We start from the raw sequence: 17,847 nt of genomic DNA, 5'->3' as shown, positions 1-17,847 counted from the left end.
AACAGAAACCCCCATTTACCCCATGCCATGCTTGTGGCCAGAAGTCCACTGCTCTCAGAGGCAGGCTGAAGCTGGCTCTCTTTACTATATTTTATTAAAGCACTGTTGACTGAGGAGACTGTAACGTAAAAATTGTCAAAAGGTGCATTTATAGCCTGCTACTTTTTACCACCAGTTTCTTCCTTCGATGCACTCTACTATATATTTGCTCCAGTGTGCTCCATAGCAATGTTCTAGGGCTGATACCTACAGTACACATATGTCTGGAGCTCCTTCCAGGTCCTCTTTTAAGGGATGTTGCCGGAGCTAGTGAGGAGGTGAAGATCTGGTGCTGGTGGGGACTTGTGCCACTGCAGGAGAGTTGTGGCTGCCATCGACCCTGTGGGAAGCCCTGGAGCTTGAGAGTGGTCGGTGGGCTGCTGAGCATCCCCTCTCCGAGTGTCATGAGCATCTCTGAAAGCTGTATGACCTCTGTGGCCAAAACACACTTCCCAAGCGCATGCTGGGTGTGGCCGCTGTGGCTCCTGCTCCCTTTGTATCAGAGCAACTCATGGTCTGTGGTGTGCGTATTATGGTGCCAGCCCTGCGAGGCACAGCAGGGTCATCCTTCCTCCTCCCCTTCTTGTGGCCCTTCTTTCCACACTTACATTTGAGAAACTGAGGAACAGAGCGGTTGAGAGGGATTTTGTAAATTATTTCAAACTATTTGTTGTTTGAAGATGTGGTGTAGGGTAATAAAACATTTTGTTGTAGTAATATATTCCTGTCTGCACCCCAAAGTTGCATATGAACAGTGGTCTCACAAACATAATTTCTGCTACCTGAAAGACAGGGAAAAGGTTTGTCTGAAGGAGTTTGAAGGAGGCTCAGCATCATGTGCTTAGAGATTTACTCAGCACTTTTAGTGGACTCTTTTAAGGGCAACTGGGATATTCATTTTTCCCCTAGGAGCTGTATAAGTTACATACAGGTTTTTTTCTTCACTATGCATTCCAGAAAGCAATTTCTGAGGAAGATAAGTTCAAGTTTAATCTCCAGATTATCTGTTGTTTCTTTTTCCCCCAAGATAAAGCATCTGAATAATCAGCTAACCCTAATTCAGGCAGAGCTGGGAACTATGTATGGGCATATGTGTAAAGATCCAGATTTGAGGAGCACTGCTTTAGGTTGCTGTATAGCCTGAGTGTTCCAGTGAGCCTGGCCACTGCTCAGGAGTTGGGTCCTAAGCCCTCTGGAATCACCCCGCATTTGAAAAGCAAAGCAAAAGGCATATTTCTGCGAATGTTAGAGTGGTGATTTTTTTGCAATTAAATGCAGTGACCAAGAGCAAGAGAAAATTTTGGCCTTTATTTCTCTCTTGTACGAGGATGTGCCAAGCAAAGAACAGATGGGGTCAGGGGGCTGCCTGCATTTGAGTCTTGGGCTGTCTCCATCCTGGCCCTGGCCAGAGACAGAGTGGCCTGCTCTCACTTACGTTGAAGCTCCCGCCTCAGTCATGGTCCTGCAGGGTGGCATGTGCGACATGCCCTGGCTGAGAGATCCCTCTGCAGTGTGCTGTGGGGCAGCTAAAGTCCCTCTGCATGGGGACCCTTCCTCATGAGAACTGGCCACCACTATACCTTGGTGGCAGAAAGTGACTCTGAGAACCTGGCCCTCATAACTCCGAGTTCATTGGGTCCTTGTAGTACTAGCACTGGGTTGAGACAAACTGTTTCTCTGCTGACATTAATGTACTTGACCCTGTAGAGTGCAAGGTAGCCAAGCAGTTACAGGCCATTAATCTCCAGTTGCTCTTGTTGGGTGTTATATTCATTAATCCAGGGCCAAACAGTGGTTTAGTTGTCAGCATAGACCATGATAAGATTTTTTTTAGCTCCTGGTTAGTGCCAAGTTAGTATCTAGTTAGTAGTTTTTGCAACTGTGTGGACAGGTGCCCTTGAATTTCACTGGTTGCTACACCAATGCTAGGGCTCAGCACTGATTCATCCACTAAATGTGCTTTCAGAACCAGCCCCTTTTCCTGTGCTTGGATGGCTGGTTAAGTGAAAGCTGGCTGCTGCTCAGGTACCTGTAATAGGGGCTGCCCGCTTTCAGGTCTCCTATGTAGTCCACCACATAGCCCAAGATACCCAAGAGGCAGCCCACAGAATGGCTGGGCTGCTTTTTCACCCTGTGACCTCTTTGGGCACAAATAGGATAGGGAAGGTTGTGTTATTTCACTACACATTCACACACTGATTTTATTGCCTCGTTTTGCAGAGGAGGAGCGCTCCTGGTACCCTGTGGCAGAAATTCCCCTTATTCTTGGAAACCTCTCAAGGGTTACTCATCAGAACAATAACTGCTAAAAAATAACAGTGCTGAGCACCAAGACTTATGGAGTGCTTTGGTATGCCAGGCTGTGATGATTGTGTATAGAGGAGTGTCCTTTTGTAGGTTGAATTGCTATAAAAGGCTTCAATAGCCTTTCTCTGGCAAACTGCTGGTACCCATAGTCAGGAATTTGTCTGAGCAAGTTTTGCAAGCTCAGTGCTCTGTACACATATTGATCTGCAGCTGCTCCTGAGGTGAAAACTGTTTATGTATTAATACATTAAGTTTTGCTTGCACCCTTCTGTATGGAAGTCTTGTTTTGAAAGTAGAAGAAAACCAAGAAGAAAGAATATTGAGATGTTTTAACACAGCAAAAAGCATTTCCTTCCTACACAGTGCCATTTCAGAGAGGGAACAGCCTCTCCTCCAGTTCTGTTTTGGTCTTGGTCTCTCTCTTCTGAGATTTAAACATATGCTTATATCAGTTCCTCAGCTGGTGTGTATCTGTTGACATAATGCACTTTCTGTGTTTACACCTGATGTTTTTGGTGTGGGTCTTTAAACTTAGTAGATTCCTCAGGTTTTAAACATGTTCCTTAACAAAGCTGTGACATGGGGGCTTTAGGTTTTTTTGTTTTCATGAGAAGAACATTGACATAATTACCAACAGGAAAAGAAAAAAGACTAGGAAGTTGCTTTTTATCCTGATGTCTGTAGAATTTCTTAATGTCCCATGAAGCAACTGCTCTTATTCAGCAGATGGGGACCGTGATGCTCCAGGTGGCTGGATATCACCTAGCAGCTTGTGGCACACCTGGAGCAAAATCCAGATGTGCTGGGTGTCTGTAAATTGTTGTCACTGCAAGGTTTACCTTTCTCTCAGGAAGCTGTCGCAGCTGGAGACAGGTCCACACTGGTGAGGCACACAGCATGCTCTGGCTTTGCAGCTGGTGCCGCTTCAGATCTGGCGCAAAGCAGGGATTTCCCAAAGTGCATAGGTAAAGCTGGAGCACAAATCCATTGAAAATCCATGTGTGTCCAGGTAAGCCACTGAGATCACTCGCAAACTGTCACTCTCCTCAGCAGAAACAGAATGGAGCATGTTTGGGAACTGTTGGGGCTGCTGTGCCTGACTGTAGGAGGCTTTGCTTTCAGATTTTATTTGTTCGTGGGATGTTGTCCTAGCTGAAATAGCATTGAAGGAGATAGAGTAACAACTTTAACCTCTGTTCAGGCCATCTGCAGAAAAGTTGTTAATTATCGGAGACTGAGATAAAATCTTGGTCCTAATGAAGGATCTCAATGACTTTTGAGGATCTTGACCTCATCACCTCTGTTAGATACTCTGAAAGAGACTGGCAGGCCACAGGAACATAGTTCTCTAATTTTTGTTCTCTTGATTGCTCCTGTTGTCCTGATTTTGTTTTTTGTTTTCCCCTAAATCTAAGCATTATTGTGTTTTTCATCCTGTGTCACGCGCATACATTCTTCCACTAATGAAGGAAAGGAAATGGTCATGCTCAGATTTCGGTCTTCAAAAAACAAGAGCATCTTGATTTTGTTTGTTTTTGAACAGACCACAAGGGATAAAGTTGAACTTGTCTGAGCATAAATGGATACTATCATACTGGAAGTTTACTAAGTTGAAGTGATTTAAAAATAAGTGGGTTTTTTCCTATAAAAATTAAAAGCATCAAATAAGCTGAAGTGATTTTTCATGCAGTGCTTGGGATTTTTTTTTTCCCAGTTCTTCAGTTCTGTGTTACAGAAGAGCCGGTTTTTGAAACTATGTTGAATGGAAATAAGGAGTGCCTAAATTGTGTAGTTTCGGTATAAGACTTTAAGTAAGTTCAGCTGTTACTAGGACCACTCTTAAATAAGTCCTTTAGGCTGATGTAGGTGACTTCCTGCCATAAATACCATGCAGTTTCTATTTTATGTGGTTTGATTTGATTACAAACTTTCCACTCATTCATCTGCCTTACTGTGATTTCTTTGTGTGTTGTTTAAAGGAACATCCATCGCAGTTTTTTTGCAGGCCAATACAATATTAACTTGGTGGTTGAGACCTGCCCTCATGCCACAGTTGTTCCGCTCTTAGGGTAAGGCAATCATGGAGGATTCCCATCCCAAGGGTGTGTCTTCTGCTACTGCAACTTGGGGACTGCAGTCAAACAGGGTGATTTCACCTGGCTGGGTCCATGGGGGTGCACTGACTTTGGTTACAGTACTGGGGACTCTGCGATTGGCAGTTGTGGTAATGAGAATAAGTTCTAGGTGTTTTGTCAAAGCTGACAGTGAGTTGCCTGCTGCTTGCTTTTTGTTTGGCAATTCATTGTAAAGCCGTAGCTACAAGTTTCACTTTCCACAGTCATGTTCCTTTTTTTTGCCTCTCCCAGGCAAGATAAGCAGAAATCGTTGGAGCCTGCTCCTATCTGTGGCTCATATCTATCATCATGCTGTAGACAGACATCCTCTCCTCTTTGAAAATATGCAAGATTTCCAGTTAATTGTGTGGAAAGAGGGGAGGGGGCGGGATTTTTTCCTACCGTCATCTTGTTACTCTCTCATGTACAGCTCCTCATTGTTTTGCATTAACTGTTCATACCTGAAGATTTCTGAGAAGAGGATTGATACTGTGAACCCTTAAAGAACAAGATTAGACAAGGTGGAACTGGCTTTGATTGCTGCTTTGGTCTATGATGCTGTACTCTTTTCACTGCAGCACAGATGAAAGTGTATGTTTATTCCTAAAATAAATGATAATCTGATGCTCACCTGAGTTTAGCTATTTACCTGGAGGAAAAAAGTTTCCTTAGAAATGAGAAGACTATTCAAAAATCTGTGTTGGGCATTTTAATTGCAGCATGCAATGAATCCTTTGAAGTTTTATTACCTATTATATCCTTGATTCAGAAGTTGCCTTTTGCAGTAGCTTAAGGTTTTTTATTTGCCTGAGAATATTAACATTTCTGTTTCAAGCTTTGAAAGAACAAACTTTTTGAGCATGGTTATGAACATTAGGTTAATGCATAATCCCCACTCAGAGGTTCTCCTAGATTTCCATGTGCTTGTTTAGAGGCTGTTCAAAGGTGCTTAGCTTTAATTGCCATTATGTGAGCACATAGAAATAAGGACCCAAGAGTCTTATCAATTATTCTGTTCACAAATTCATTTTTAGATCGTCTCAGAGTTGTTCTAAGTTGAATTTACACTGAAGTTACTGGGAGGTGTAAAGGTTTTCATAGAAATGGGGAAAAGGTTCTTTTGTCTCCTTATTTAAATGCTCAGCGGTTATACCTTTTTTGGTCTTAATGTAATTGCTGAGGATTAGTTTTGTTTTCTGTGACATTGTTTTTTGCAGGTATTTTACCTGCCTTGCATATGCATGTGCAAACTTTTAGCTGCCCACATAGAAATAATAATACAGGTCTGTTTGGAAATGGCATGAATGACCAAGTTTCTGTGGCTTTCAATCAGCTATAAGATCTTAAATACTTGAGCTGGAATGGAAAAAGGACCTTGCCTCTTAACAGCCTTTGAAAATGCTACTTGGAGGGCCAGAACTGGGGCAACAGAACTGAAAGGTGGCTGGACCTGCATTTTCCACCATTCAAGAGAAGCCTTTCTGTAGTCACAGTTCCCATTTCATCATCTTATCTAAAGAACGGTGAAGTCCACAAGGGAATTTAGAGTGAGTCATTGTCGAGTGAGAAACTGGAAGTGTGTTTCTAGAATGCAGGAAAGGACTGGTGTGTGGGGAAGAAGAGCTATTTGGTGCAGCCTGCCCAGTACCAGAAGGTCACAATATGACTGAGGAGAAGAAAAATCAACCGTCTTGTGAATTACACTGCAAAACAGAGTAGAAAAAATATTTTTACATGGTTGTATTACAGAATCAAGAATTGACTTCTAGAGATCATACAGAAATACCCTTTACTTAATGCTGTGGGTTACCCAAATTATGAACAGCTTTCTGGCACTGAAGATACTAACACCAGCATCAATAGCAATAAAACACAACAGGCTAAAATCTGTTGCATTAGAACAGTTCAAGTGGTCTCTGACCATGCTTGTCCCACCCATGTGCATCAGCTGTACATGGGGTACTCCAGAAGTCGGGCTACACGGATCTGCGGTCGCTTAGCTAACGAGAGCCAATAGTCCCCTTATATGTATATTGAAATAAATAATGTGTGCTGGCGAGGAGTACAGAAACACTGTTCTGAGCCCTGCCACAACCAGATGTTAAGAGCACGAGAAATGCCCCAGTCAATTAAAATGAGTTTGTTGAGCCCAGTGCACTGCCATCAGCTGGGTGGTGGGAGGTGCCGCCCGGGATCCTGCAGCCCTGTCCCCACTGGTGACCCCAGCCCTGGTGGTGGGTGTTCATGGTCCCCCCCAGCCCAGTACCAGCAGTAGCGTCCCTGCTGCTGCCTGGGGCCACTTGCACTGCACCTGATGCCAATCTTGGAGAAATAAATAATGCACGTGTGGTGTGGTTATCCTCATCAGGTTCCTTGGCCTTCCTTGCAGGCCTGAGTTTCTTGTCCTTGAAGTTACCAGGTTCTGCCCAGCTCCTTATTTGTACCTGCCTAAAGCCTTGTCCGTTACTGTATCCTCGGCATGGCATTCACCCTGCTGGCACAGTCTGCTGCCTTAATCTCCAATTCCGATTCGGCTCTTAGGTAGTTTTCCATTTTGCCTTTTCATCTTTTTTTTTTTTTTTAAGAACTTTTTTAAACTCAGGGATAACTAACCATTTTATGTTTCTTTTTTTTACATTCAATATTTTTGGTTTAGTTAAAATTCTCCCCCTTCCTGACAAAACACCCTGTGCGTCTTCTTTGGAAGAAGGTTGGTCAGTTTTTCAATAAAAAATTTCAGTTAGAATAAAGCTTTTCATTTGCAAAAAACCTTAAGGTTCTGTTTTTTGGTTTGCAAGCCTGGTACACGTTTCCAGGGTATCATAAAAAGAGTCACCACCAGATTTTCAGAGTTCTCCAGGAAAAGCAGGTGCAGTTTGTCATGAATCCTAGTTAATTTATTCCCCATTCCATGAATGTTATCCCCTACCAGTCCAAAGGCTGTCATTACACTGCTGTCATCAACCATCTGTTTAGCATGTAAAACTCCTCGGGGCAGGGATCATATCTTTGCTTTGTACTGTGTAAAGCTGAGCCCATAGCTGACACTTGAGAAACAATTAATGATAATGCAGCTCAGTAGGGTACTTGGATACCAAGCTAATAAGAGTGGTATAAATGCCTGGCTGGATGGGATTAGAGGGAACTTCTGTGTCCCAGTGGTGAGTCTCCAGCAGGTGAAGGGAAATAGTCTTAAAACATCATCTGACAAGGAACAGTGGAAAAAATAGATGGCATTTCTGAAGGATGTGAAAGAGTCAGGGATGCAAGAGAATCACAATTTGGGCATGTATCTGTGCTTTGCTTTATTATTATATTATGAGGTTTTACCAACTAAATATTTTTCTCCACTATAGCATAGGGGATCACTTCAGAGGATTAATCTTATTAGTGCCTGCATTTTCCTTTGCACGGTCTTCTGCACGCATTATAAGTCGATGCTTTATCGTATTTTCCTTTGTATCTTAATGATCCCTGTGTGTCGGGGGGAGAGGGAGAGAGAGGGAAGCGCAGTAGATTTTCATCTTATGTTAATCCATCAAAATCAAGTTAGTTGCGAGTGATGGAGGAGGCGCGTGTGTGCGTGCAGACGTCAGCGCCCAGCCGAAAGCTTGCCAGTTGCCCAGCAACCTTCCTGGAGGAAGATGGATGTCCTGCCACCCGCTCCGCTTTTAGCTGAGCCGCAATATATTCCTGGTACCTCATCCTCCGCACACACAGGGGATGGGCGCGCGGGTTCAGCTGGTGGGGGACGTCGAGTCTCTCAATAGTTGGCTCTCGGGGCAGGGCTGGATAAAATGTGTCTCATGCTATCCTTGTTAAAACTGTTAATTCGGTTGACTACATCACGTCGGTTTGGGAGCAGGTGCTGCGAGCTTGTTCACATCGCTGGCGTTGCTCTTCCCCTCCCTCAGGCTCTTAAAGCCATATTGCCAGCATCATTTCTCCCTCCTTTTTAGAAAGGCCCTTATCTCTAATAACAAGTAAAAACACGGGCTGTAGGAGCTCAGCAAATGTGGTGTGTGGCACTGACCTCTTGCTCTTTGGTAGTTTCTTTAGTTCCTGAATCGGTGGCAGCTGGGGCAGGGTGAGGTCTGACCTCCACTTCGGCTGTGCTTCCCTGTTCTGTGGTTGTCTGGCATTAGGACTCCCGGCCATGCATGCAGTGGGACAGGCACTGTTGGGATGCAGCCTGAGAAACCTCTGGAGAAATCAAAGGGCTCTTTCTGTTGGACAGTGTTGTGTAATGCCAATGTTTTGAAGCCAAATAAGACCTGATGATGTCTCTTTAATTTTATGGAATATTTAATTATTATAGGATGCATTTATTCACTGTTTGGATTTCTTTAGAAGATGTACCAATCTTGCAATCTAGGATGAATTTTAAATTCTTGCACATTTACAACAGTTGGAGCTAAATCATACTGAAAAGCTCACACAAAATCCTACCTGTGTAATCACAGATATCTTTCATGGTCTGGCTCTGGTGCCTTTATTTATGTTGACAAGCTCTTTACTTAGGGCTTGATTCAGGAAAGCAGTTATGAATCTACTTGACTTTAAATCTTTTAATAGTCCCGTTGAAGCTAATGAACCTCTTGACTGGTTTAAACTCGAACATGTGCTTTGCTGAATCTGGACCTGTGTGAGCAGTGTCAGTGAGCCAGCAGGACCTGGGAGCCCAGGGAAGACAGTAAGGGCTGTGTTGACTTGGGTGCCATTGGACAGGTTCTTTAACCACTGCAAATTAGGTTATAGAAACGCGAAAGGTGTTTCAGGGAAAGCACCAGCTGCCCTAAGGAGAAAAAAAATTTGCAGCTACATGATGCAGCCAGCCCCTTAAACTGACATAAATCTGCTCCAGCCCAAGAAACATTGCTCCGGTTTCCCCTGTGTTTCTCCCTCCATCGCCCCACCAGGAGCAGCTGTTTGTGGTCACGCAGCTGCTTTGAGGCTCTTCCTTGCACCCCTGTCCTGGGGGTGAGGCAGTCCATGTGCCCGTGACCTTAGGGGAGCAGGCACTGCCTCTGAGAGATGGTATTTGTACTAGCAGGCAGGGAAAACGTGCAGCAGCAGTGAGCTGCATGTGGAACGTTCAGCATGCCTCTTGCTTACTCTGTGCTTATATATGTGGCAATTACATGCCGTTTCGAATGCACTTTCTGGTGGCAAGCTATTTATCAACTGACTATTGAACTTGTTATTTCCTAAAGCATATGGTGTGTGGCTCCTGATTGAAAAGCTGCTGTTCTGTCTCCTCGTTCTTCCACCTTACATGGATTCTTTCCTATTCGTTTTGTTAAAGTCCTTCAACTCTAGATTGATAACTTCCATCACCTGGATAGTGGAGCTTTGTTCAATGACAGTGCTGTTGTTTTTGTCTGTGCTCTTTCTAAAATGGCTGTACACAGGGTGGCAGAGAGAAGTACCTGGAAGCAGAGCATCAGATGTCTGAAATTCAAAAGGAGGAATGTTTTCAGAATGCTGATGTGCTTATTTGTTGGGAAATGAATAAGGACCATGAAAAACTAACATTGTGTATACCAGATGGGAGCCTGGATGGGAGCGAAAGGCTACATACTAAGGTTTTAATTGAATGTATCATGGGTTGTTGGTGAGAAACATTTCTTACAATAGAAAGTGTGATCAGTGAACAAGTGGTCTTGCTCCTGTCCCAGTCCAAGCAAAGCTGTTGCCGTATTCACTCTTAATTATGAGAGATTGCTGTCTTTCTGGTCCTCTCTTTAGCTGAGTCCAGCAGGGATGAGTCCCACTCCTTTTGACAGAGGTAGTGGTTTGATGCTCATGGGTTCCCATTTCAGGGAAAGGTCAAAGAAAGACTTTCCTTCTCATGGTTAGATCAACTTTTTTTTTTCCCCCCCTCACTGAGGAGTCAGATGGGAATGTGCTGTAAGCTGCATACTGGGGAGAGTGTCGGTCGGGGTCTGTGCAGGGGAGTCTGCTCATCCTTAACAGTGCTGATAGTAATGAGTACATCATTCATTTGAATTGTAAAGATTCCTGATGAGCCTGGTTCTGACCTGTGATCCTGCCATTACTCAGTGCTGTGTTCACACAAACCGAAAAGGACCATTTTCCACCTTAAAATATTTACAGTGTAAGAAACTACTGTGTAGTACGAGCAGCTATAGATTAGAGCCTTTATTACAGATGGAGGAAGAGTCTCAGCCGTGCTTTTTGTCCTGTGCAGTGGGACTCACCTGGCAGGTGTGGTGTTGATGCCCTACATGCTGCAAGCAGCCACCCCTCTGTAGTCCACAGATAGAAACAAGCTCTTGGGGTGCAAATCAGCTAGCGGAATGAGTGCTTCTGACCAGGTGATTGCCTCCATGAATGCTGCTCTGCCTCTCTTCTGGAGCTGAGGCGACCAGTGCAGCTGTAGGCAGAGGTCAGCACTTTGCAGCATCCTAGATTACCTGATACGGATCACAGATGTAACACCAAAACAGGCCCACAGCGTCATTTCACTTAACTGGGGTATGTGCAGAGCTTGATTCTGCTTGATGCTGGGCATTTCTACTTTACCTTAGGACAAGGAGGAATTGAGGTCACCCTCTGCCATCCAGTGTGGTGTCCTAGGGAAGCATGGAGGAAGGGTAGAGAAGCTAGGTAGCTGATCACAAAGAGCTACTAAAGCAGCGACAAGAATATCTTCTCTTATTTGAGACCATTTAATCTTTCTGAGTGAGTAATATAATATTTATAATATTATAGTAGCTGTAATAACTTACTTAAAAATTAAAAATATTTAATGGGTGAAGTGGAATAAGTGTGTTTAATGCTTCTCACTGAACTGCTGCTGTACCTCCTGCTAGAAGAGTTTTATCTAAATGCATAATTTTCTCCCATTTTAACAACACTGACTAGAGCAAACACACTGGCTCTGTATTCCCTTCTGGATGCACATCAGGCTGATGGTATTTATAAAGCTCCCTGTCTGGTATGTGTCCTAGCTATCTGGAGCACCACCTCCTGCTGCCAGCTGAATTATCCCAAGGCAGAGGAGGGCATTTCAGCAAAATGCATTGATCTGTCAGGTCCCTTTTTGGGATGCAATATTAGGTCTTTTGTGATAGGTGAATTTTGTGTAGTATTTCATGTATTATTAGATAAGATTTCCTTAATTCCTAGGGGGTTAGCACCAGACAGCCCGGCTCTCAGGAAAGTTCTGTTTCCTGCACTGCTTTCCCAACGCAATAGAAAGTTCGGCTGTGCTTGAAGATCCAAACTGCTGACCACAGCCCTCAGTTGGGCACTGTTGGAGATACTGTAGACAGCTTGGACCCATTCTGCAGCGGAGTTGGTAAACAGGAGAAGGCAGTGATCTGGATTTGATATAGTTGGGTGGTACAAAGCTTACAGGACACACATCTTGTGTTGCTGAAGAGGTGCGCCAAGGCATTTTGTACAAGTAGTGGCAGTCTTCATAGCACTGAAGGCTTTATGCCTGGGTAGGTTGCATGGCTATTGCTAATTGAGAGCTTATAAAACACAAAAAACTGCAGCAAGGTCATCATCTGCTAGAATGGGGTGGAGATTCCTACCCAAAGTTGATAGAAGTATTTATTGCTCATAAAGATTGCTGTGGGATAGTTGTCTTGGTGTGAAATGTAGGCCTGGCTACAGACTGGTTTGACTGAGGGGGATGTGTTGCAGAGCAAGGGAGAGCCTTCCTTAAAATGAAGGGACCTGTTTAGTGTGAGCAAACTCTTGAGAGCGCTGTCCTCCCACCAAACTCATCTTTGCCTTCTCAAATCTTTGTCTGGTCGGTCTTAGCGAATCAACCCAGCTGTGCATGTGTCGCATTTAAGGTGATGAATTGATTTGGTAAGAGATGAATCCCCTTGCGTTCTAGCCGGTTCTCAGAGATTAGAGGGGCTAGGGGTGGCTGGACTTATCCCTTAATAGGTATGCCAGTTGGGGCCATAACTATAGGTCTGACCCAGACGCCCGAACAGCCTGTATGCTGTAGGTCCGGTGGCATTCAAGAGAAGCAGTCAGGTTCACGAATAGTATGTTTTATTCTTATGCAACACCTACAGATTCTTTTAGATTGCCTATGATAAATGCCCAAACTGCAGGTTGACTGTATAGCACTACAGACAAAAAAGACTGCAATCACACACTTAATTCCTGGGTAATCACTCAGCATAGCTGAGGGCACTAATCTTACTAAAAGGCATCCCTTGTGGGGGGAACGGCAAGAAGTGCAAACCCATCGATCTGTCCCTCCAATTTGATACCAGATTCTCATCCTTCCAAGTTAGGTAAGTACTACCCAAGTTTGTATCTAAGTGTGTATGTGTGAGTGGGTGGGGCTGTGGTCAAGCCACTGTTTCTTGAGTAATGACACAGCACATTCCTTGGTGCAATGTGTGCGCAGTTGTTGTGGGAAAAGAGGAAGAACGGGAGATAATGTCCACAGAGTTGTGCAAAACATTCCTTGAGAAAAGCGGAAGAGCAGGAGATAAGTCTGTATAGTTGTGTCAAATATTCCTTGAGAAGAGTGGAAGAACAGGACCACGCGGCCTCCACCTCGGTTCGCATTCCTCCTTGGTGCCATGGCAACACAAATCACCGGATCTTCACCCCGTCCTGTGTTTGTTCTGGGCACCATGTGTTAAGGAAATGTGTGTTTTGCAGTTTTTTTGCTATTTTGCATTTCCCACACTTCCAACACTTCCACCCCGTGACTACAGTCCCACCCACTCACGCATACACACTTAGATAAATACTACCCTAGGTTTGTATCTAACTTGAAAGGATGAGAATCCAGTACCAAATCGGAGAGACAGATCGATGGGTTTGTGCTCCTCACCCCCTCCCTCCCCAGAAGGGACACCTTTTGGTAAGATCTGTGCCCTCGGGTATGCTGAGTGATTACCCAGGAGTTAAGTGTGTGATTGCAGTCTTTTTCGTCTGTAGTGCTATACAGCCAACCTCCAGTTTGGGCATTTATCGCAGACAATTCAAAGAATCTGTAGACGTTGCATAAGAATAAACCGTACTGCTCATGAATCTGACTGCTTCTCTTGAATGCCACCGGACCTACAGCACATGGGCTTTTCGTGCATCTGGTGTCAAGCCTATAGTCACAGCCATAATTGATATACCTATTCAGAGATAAGTACAGCCGCCCCTAGGACCAGCAAGAATGCAAGGGGATTCATCTCTTACCAAATTAATTTGTCACCTTAAATGCAACGTTAAAGCGTGGTGAAGGCTAGATAGAGCTATGTGTCGTATTCACAGCATGGGCAGTGCAGTTTGTACAACATGGTGAAGTGAGATAGAGTTTAAACGTTATCTGGTGACTGGGGCTGGATAACTTGTAATCAAAAATCCTAAAAGAAGTTGATGCAGAAGGTCCTTGGTCTGCTTCTGTTAATTTCTTACACCTCTTGGAAATTCACGACGAGTGAATGTGCGCAAGAGGAAGATCCTGAGTAACTGCAGGCAGCTTAGCCTGACATCAATCCCAGGCAAAAGAATAGAAGAACTGATAGAGGATTTAGAGAATTAAAGGTAGGGAATATAATTAATGCCATTCAACATTCTTTATTGGAGAATATGTCTTGTCAAACAAACCTGATTTATCTGATGAGATTGCAAGTTTGGGGGATAAGATAACTGTGTAGATATAATATACTTAAACTTCTCTAAGGCGTTTGATTTTATTCCACATGACATTATGATTAAAATATTAGTACTATATACTTTCACTGAAGCACATGTTAAATGTATTAAGAACCTGGTAACTGACAGAGCTCAAAAAGTAGTTGTCAATAGGGAATCATCACTGAATGGGAACATTTTTAATGCAACTCTGCAGGGATCAGTCAGAGCCCCCATGCTATTCATCATTTTTGGCAGTGATCTGGAAGTAAATATAAAATTATTTCTGATAAAAGTTGTGGGTGACACAAAGATTGATGAAGTGAGAACTAGGGCAGTAGGATACAGTGCTCTTTGTCGCTTGGTTAATTGTTCCTATTGAAACAAAATTACAAAATTCCTTTAATTAAATGAGAAAGTTTTCGTGCATCTGGAGAGGAGTGCAGCACAGAGCTGTTGCCTAGCCTGGAAAGCAGAAGGTTTATGAGAACCCTTTCAGTCTGCTGGCCTCTCTGGAGAAATGGAGCATCCCTAGGGAAGAGGCTGTTTGCCTGCAGGATTCCTCAGCCTCTGTGTGACAGTGGTGGTGGTCCATAGCTCAGCAGTGCTGCTGTTTAAGGAGCCTCCCTGAGGATGATGCTGATAAGAAACAGCTCTTCATCCATGGTGCTGTGGAAGGCCTAAGAAAAATCAAGTTTGGGACTGGTTGAACTTCTGTGTTCAGCTGTGTATGTGTGAGATCTTGAGTACATTTACTCATTAACCTTTGTCCACTGGAGGTATTTGAAGACACCCCTGTGCCTGTATCACAGAAACACAGGAACCAGACTTATCAGTAGATAGTCTGAATATGGGGCAGAGTCCATCCTGGTGGGACTGGCTTGTAATTCTCTGTTAGCACGTCCAGACTTAAACTAGACAACAGCATCAAAGGGCATACATACAGCAGTGAAATGAAAACATAGAGGTATTGCACGCCTGTATCATGGCTATAGTACGTTAGTGGTTTAGCGTGTAACAGAGGCTCTTCTTAAAGTGCATAAGCTCCTTGCATCCACGGTTACTTGCCCTCCACAGGTGCACATGTGTGCATGCTATGACATGCCAAGGCTTTTCCACTTGGTGAGACCGAGAGAGAAGTTGTGAACCTGGGTGCTGTGCAGTGCACCCCATAGGGGTGTAAGGTACCACATTATGAAGACAGCCATACCAGTGGCAAGGGCCTTCAGCAGGGCCAGAGATAAATGCACAAGAATAAGATTCTGGAAACGTCTTCAGGTTTGTTACATTAGAGATTTGAAAAGGCAGAGGAAGTAACAACTCTTCTGCTACACCTTTTGACTTTGGCTGAGACAGATCTGCTTGTGCATGTAGCGCCGGGACCTCCCTTATTTTCAAAACCTGAATATAACATTGCAGAATTACAGAGTCATAATTTAGACTGGAAGGGAGTTCTGGTGGTGATCTGGTCCAACAGCCTGCTCAGGGCCAACAAGAGCCCGTTGCTTCCAGGTGGAGATTTCACAGCTTCTCTGGGTGGTCTGCTCAAACACTTGACTACCCTTTTTTGTATTTTTTTTTTTTTTCATGATCCAACTGGAATTTTCTATGTTCAGCTTGTTTCTGTTGTCTTGCCCTGTTCCTTTAGACCTCCAAGGGAAATCCGGCTCAGCCTCTTACACCCTCCCATTAGGTAGTTGTAGACGGTCATAAGCTCTCCCCAGAGCCTTGTCTTGTGTAGGCTGAAGAAGCCCTGCTTTGTCAGCCTCTCCATGTTTGTCCTGTCCTCCAGCACTCTGACCTTCTTAGTGCCCCTCCACAGGAGGCTCCAGTATGTTGCTGTTTCTGCACCCAGTGGTCTAAGGTGGTCTCACAGGTGCTGAGCAGAAGCAAATGGTCATTTTTGTCAACCTGCTGTTATGCTTTAAGAGGAGAGAAATGAAGGAAAAAAATTGACTTTATTGCTGTAAAGCTTAGCTTTTCTCAGCAGGATCCCAGCATGTGGCTGTTTTAAAACAGAAGGAAAGTGAGGTTCAGTCAAACCAGAACAGAGTGAACCTTGGGGCTAACAAACCAGCAGCGAAGTGCCCCCTGGCGAGGTCCACCTCAGAGTCAGCTGTGGCTCAGCCAGGCCTCTGGGATCCTCAGGTGCATAATTACTTTGCACCAGAGGTACAGTGAAGATAGAAATGCCTGTGATGATAGGAACTTCAGGTCCAAGTAACAAAGTGCATCAGGTCATGGTCTGTCCTTCTCTGTACTGCACCGCTGCTTAATGTCTGATGCACGCAGTTTCTCCATCACCATTTGAAGAACTGGGAGCCATTCATAAACAGACCAAATTTTAGTGTAGCTTTCCAGCCACAAGTTTCCCTAAGCTAAAAGTAAACAGTGTATCTTGCTAAATAAATGATTAGACGTCAATGATTTTCTGCCTTCTAGAGCAGAGTTATTTGGAAGCATGAAAGGAAATTGCTGCAGCAGTATAAAACCACTGCCCTTTGCACTTGCATCTTTCCCACAGAGTAATCCTTCATTCATTGTTTACTTAATGAGAAAAGAAAGAGGTTAATTTATAAAACCAAATAAAAAACAGACAGAAGACTTTATTTGTGGAACAAAAAACTGAATTAAATGAATAGTCTGTCCATTAATGCTGCTAATTGTGCCCTGTTCCACTGAGGAAAATACAGAGGTCTGCTAGTATTTTGCTCTTGCTGGTGGAATCCACAGGCCCTCTCCAGTGAGGGTCCAAGCCAGCACTCTGGGGCAAGAGTTTCCTAAAAACTTTTCTTGCTTGGTGAATTAATTTCAGCTCCCAGTCTGTGACAGGCTCAACTTCTCAGGGGTTTCTTAAATTTAATGGATAGGTGTAGGAATAATTGGCAGAGCTGATCTTGCTGGTGAAATACTGCTGTCTGAATCATTTGCAAATTCTCGTGAACATCCGCAGAGAGCTGCTGCAAGGAAGAGAAAGAGGGACTCCTTAATTCATTTTCCCTGCTCCTGAGAAGTCTGTTATACCCATGTTATAATTTAGCAGTTTCTAGGGTATTTCTGTTGACTAAAGGAAGTTGCAGAGGTTGGAATGAAACCCAAGTGGGGGACAAGTTTTGCATTTCACCCGAGTCTCCCATGGTAGCCGTTTGTCTTTGCTAGTTGGTGCAAGTCTGAAATCTCCACCACTGTGATTGGGTAGAGAAAGTTAATGGGGAGGGGAGCAGGGTAGCTGTGTCATGATCTAGGTGGGGGTGGGTTATATCTGCATGGATGATGGCTACTTGATGTTGAGGCCAGCTGGAGGCTAAATCTTCCTCTCTTTCCTGAGTAAGCCTGCAGAGGAGCCAGGGGGGCAGGGGAGACCTGGGCAAGGGTGGGTCTGTAATGGCTTGGAAAGTTCATGAAGGATGTCTAGGAGTAGTTCATGAAGACACCTAGGAATAACATTTGATTCCCATTGGGAAGCTGGGGATTACTGTGAAGTGTAGATGAGGAAAAACACATCTGGAAAAAAAAAATTAAAGTTGTTTTGCTGGAATTCTCTATGATGGTTTAGATTTTGTGTTGGAAAAGGCACTTTCCTCTGGACTGTGACTAAAACTAAAGGAAATACATAAAGAAGGTTAATCTGTTTACTGAACTTTACCAGCTACCCTGTGAATATTGAGGCTTCATGGTCTGTTTTTACCTGATGGGGCATGAGGGCTTGTAAATCCCAGCCGCTGACCTGCTGAAAGGATCCTGGGAGAGT

At 44.1% G+C, this 17,847-nt stretch overlaps 1 protein-coding gene across 10 annotated transcripts in view; it reads left to right on the top strand.

Moving 5' to 3' along the window:
* Positions 1-17,847, top strand: part of FOXN3 (forkhead box N3) — a 218,784-nt gene that overhangs the window by 15,572 nt on the left and 185,365 nt on the right. The window lies entirely within an intron of this gene.

The sequence above is a fragment of the Strix aluco genome, chromosome 4, assembly GCF_031877795.1.
Source record: "Strix aluco isolate bStrAlu1 chromosome 4, bStrAlu1.hap1, whole genome shotgun sequence".
Taxonomy (NCBI): Eukaryota; Metazoa; Chordata; class Aves; order Strigiformes; family Strigidae; genus Strix; species Strix aluco.
This window is presented reverse-complemented; position numbering and strand designations above follow the sequence as displayed.